This window comes from Piliocolobus tephrosceles, chromosome 8 (genome assembly GCF_002776525.5).
Source record: "Piliocolobus tephrosceles isolate RC106 chromosome 8, ASM277652v3, whole genome shotgun sequence".
NCBI lineage: Eukaryota > Metazoa > Chordata > Mammalia > Primates > Cercopithecidae > Piliocolobus > Piliocolobus tephrosceles.
In genome coordinates this window covers 144,280,080-144,284,325 of record NC_045441.1, presented here as the reverse complement: position 1 = coordinate 144,284,325, position 4,246 = coordinate 144,280,080, and positions in this window count along the sequence as shown.

The following is a 4,246-nucleotide window of genomic DNA, read 5'->3' as shown; positions in this document are numbered from 1 at the left end:
TGCCCGTGCTGTCCTCACTGCGGCCGTGCGGGTGCCCGTGCTGTCCTGCGGGTGCCTGTGCTGTCCCCACTGCGGACGAGTGAAGAGTGAAGGGGCACCATACTGCGCCGTCGGCCTGCATCCCTGAAGACACTCACTTCTTTTTCACCCTGGCTGCTTAGCTGTACTCTCCTGCCTTGTGCTAGCAGACTTGGAATTTGCAGAACTAAATTCAGAACGGTCCGTGCATTCCTCTCCGGCACTGGCAGGACCACCGTGGCAGGCAGATCTCGAGTTGTCACCTTTTCCCTGGGGAGTGGCATCCTGCCCCTGTCCTGCAGCAGCCCCAGGCATCCTCCCAGCTCTACCTTCCACAGCGTTTAGATGTGCACTTTCCATGATTTATCCAAGTCATGGCTGTCATCAGTTATAAGTCAGTTTAGGAACAAATAGCAGAAACTTGGTCTGACTTGACTTAAACAAATGGATTTTTATTTGTCTCATAAAAACAAGCCTGGAGACAGGTGAGGCCTGCCAATGAGGTGACCAGGGTCCTGCCCTCCCCACGCTCCACAGTCCCATCCTCTGGGCACAGACCGCTGTGGGCACCGCTGTGGGCACGTCCCTCTGCCAAGGACAGACAAGATGTTCAGGATCAGGGAAGGGCTTTCCCAGGAGCCTCTGCCTTCCCACTAGAGGAGGGGGCACCCGCACGTCGTTCCGCCTGAGTGCCACCGCCTGGAGCTGAAAGGAAGCTTAGAAAATTGAGTGTTTGGTAGGGCACGTTGTTCCCTGAGAAAAATCAGAATTCTACACTTAAGGAAGAGTGTGGCAAGGACATTGTGTGCTCTGCCAGTAGCCTCAGTCACAAGAAAAACTGTGAGAGAGAGGACAGCCCTGGGGCTCCCGGCGGGTGCTTGCTCCAGACCTGTGTGGGAGTCAGCTTGGCTGTCTGAACAAAATCCCACGATGTGGCTATGGATGGGGGGCTTACACACAGAAGTTTATTTCTCACAGCTCTGGAGGCTGGAAGACCAACAGCAAGATGTGGGCAGGGCTGGCTCTCTCCAATGCCTCCTTCCCTTTCTCTTCCCTGGGTCCTGGCAGGGTCGGCCCTCTGGGTGTGTCTGTGTCCTCATCTCCTCTTCTTATAAGGACCCCGGTCAGGTGGGACCAGGGCCCATCCTAATACTTCACTTTACTTTAATTAACTCTTGAAATGCCCTATCTCCAAATACAGTTACATTCTGAGGTCCTAGGGGTCAGGACTTCAACATGTGAATTGGGGGGTGAACTTAATTCAGCCACAGCGACTGACAATGACCTATCATCCCTCCATGAGGCCGCCAGCCTTACCCAGATGCATCCACACTGGCATTCCTGCCCAGACGCCTCCACACGGGCATTCTGCAGACTGCCTTTATGTACTCCCCCATAAATATATGTATTGGTCTGAACTCGTTTTTTAAGAGAACTTAGGAAAATCCAGACACAGTATGTCCACAGCCTAACCTGATCCAATAATTCTAAATAATGCTTTCCAGAATCATACAGTACATGGAGCCGTTAATTAGATGGTTACTTTTATACTTATTATCCCAATCTGTCATAACTAAAACCAAGTATAACCTACACACCGTGAAGTAGAAAACTATTAAGTACCCAGAAAACTGGCTTAATTATCTACTAAGTATAGGTGCAGATGTTCCTATGGCTACACCCTTCTCGGGTACAAATGGCCCCAGCTTTTTGAGATAAAACGCTTTTGAGATAAAAAGCGTACATCATGTAAGACAGGGCTGTGAGCCTACGCTCCTGAATTCAGGTTCCAGAGAATGATGGGCATCATTAGTGGGCAAAAATTGAAGGAATTTTTTTAATAGCTGCCAAAGGCTGAGAAGAAGCCGGGGCTGGAGGTTTCAGTGGGAAAGGTTCTCCCTCTCCGCCCGCGTTTCCCACGGAGCGCCTCTCCCGTTTACTGCTTCGGGCTCTCCAGGTCTTCCTGGATTCCTGGTGGGCATAGAAGGCTTTGAGAGCTGGACCAAGCCTCTCTCCTTCCACTCAGAATGGGAGCTAAGATGTCCGTCCTCACCGGGGTCTGGCCCTCGGAGAGATGCCACTCTAAACTTACTGGAGGGAACGTGCTGAACACCCAGGCCTGGACAACCGAGGACAAGAAAGAGGAAGAACAGGTAAAACCTTCCCTGCGTCAGGCTGAGAAAAGAAAAGAAAAAAGAAAAAAAAAAAAAAGAGGTGAAGCCTCAGCGCAACCAGCTTGCATACTTGAATAACGTGCAGAAATGAAAATCTTGAGTTTCGGGTAAAGCTCACGTCTGTGCCTCTGGCCCTACAGGCACGTGCCTCACGTCCCCCTACAGGCCCCATTCCTGGACCGCACACTTCGTTTACCTGGGACTAAGCAAAACCCAGGGGAGGACCCAGCTGTCAAGGCTGCAGCTGCTCCGTGCAGGAGACCTGCATCCTACCCAGCACTGAACACACAGATCCCACTCTGTCTTCAAGGAACTCGTGGCCAGGTTCCCCCCTCCATCCTCACGGAACTCATGGCCAGGTCCCCCCCGTCTTCACGGAACTCGTGACCAGGTCCTGCGCCGTCATCACAGAACGTGTGGCCGGGGCAGAGGGACATGTTAAGTACGAGTGTTTGCTTTCCTTTGGGTATGACAGTTGCATACCATTGATAAGGGATTTAGAACACAAGGGATTTGAAAGCAGAGTGAATTTCATCCAAGATCTAGCAAACAGTCGGTGATCAAAAATGTTTCTTTAAGCTCTTCCTGAATAAACTCAATATTGTAAATATCCAAAGGGCTGAGTTTTCTGAGATGAGGCTAGACAAGTCCTGTAGGAGACAGAGTGGACAAGTGTGTCATAGTCCCTCGAACCACTGTGCCCCTGGTTTCACTGAGATGAGACAAGCGTCCTACAGAATAGACCAGCACAGAGGGCCCAATACTTTCAGTGAACGCCGGGTCACCCTGCGGAGGAGTGGGCTGTGAGAGGAGTAACAGCATCAGCCCAGCTCTGGATGAGGTGCGGGATCTTAAAAGACACACTTAGCTCACAGAACCAACCATATTCTCTTCTGAAAAGGAAAATAAAAATGTAAACGGGAAGTCAGAATTTCTTCTTCAGAAGCTAGTCCCTTTAGGGAGCAGAAATGGGCTAAAATAGACAAAGAAACTAAAATTAAGTCATTTAAGAATTTCATGAAAAAAATAAGGTCATCATCATCAATCAGAATTTTGATAAAATTTCTTAAATATCTTGTGGAAGCTCCTTCCCATGTTACAAGAGCCCTAGAGGGAAGACGGACGTGCTGATGAGGAAGCTTTGGGAATCCTGACTCTGTCAAGGCTGCCACACTCAACAAAAGCAGACTTAGAAGCTAGACCAGGTCCTGGACCCAAAGGTCTTTCTGGAAAAACTGCTAGACATGCATTAGGCAAAGAAAGTGCAAAGGGGCATATTCAGCTTCTACTGCTCTTCGAAAAGAGAGGAAGAGAAAAGATTTTCCACTGTGGAGAATATCTAATAAGACGGTGTGAAAAGAACAAAGAGAAAAGCCCTACCTGTGCTTGGTTTTTAAAGCTACCTTCCTCATTGCTTAGAAATACGCAGACAGGTCAAACGCAGTGGATCATGCCTATAATCCCAGCACTTTGGGAGGTCGAGGCAGGCAGATCATGAGGTCAAGAGATCGAGACCATCCTGGCCAACATGGTGAAACCCCATCTCTACTGAAAATACAAAAATTAGCCAGGCATGGTGGTACATGCCTGTAATCCCAGCTACTCAGGAGGCTGAGGCAGGAGAATTGCTTGAACCCCAGGAGGTGGAGGTTGCAGTGAGCTGAGATCTTGCCACTGTACTCCAGCCTAGGCAACAAGAGCAAAACTCCTTCTAAAAAAAAAAAAAAATAGGCAGACAGCCCAGCCCTTTAGCTGCAGAGAGGAGCACACTCACCTCACCCCACCACCACCAAGTGCTAGTGAAATGGAGAGTCCTGGGATGAAAAGCCTATGACTAAAATTCCCCCGGCGTACTGCCTTCTGGGTGCTCAGAGCTCTCCAAGCCTTATCTCCTCCGACCGTCACAGCACACTCGGAGCTGCACCACTTTACAGACGGCATCTGTGAGTTTTAGAAAAGTTAACCCACCCCTTGTCACATGGCTCTTCATCGTGGAGCCTGGCTTTGCACTGGGACAGTCCGACTGCAGACCGGGCGCGGTGGCTCAAGCCTGT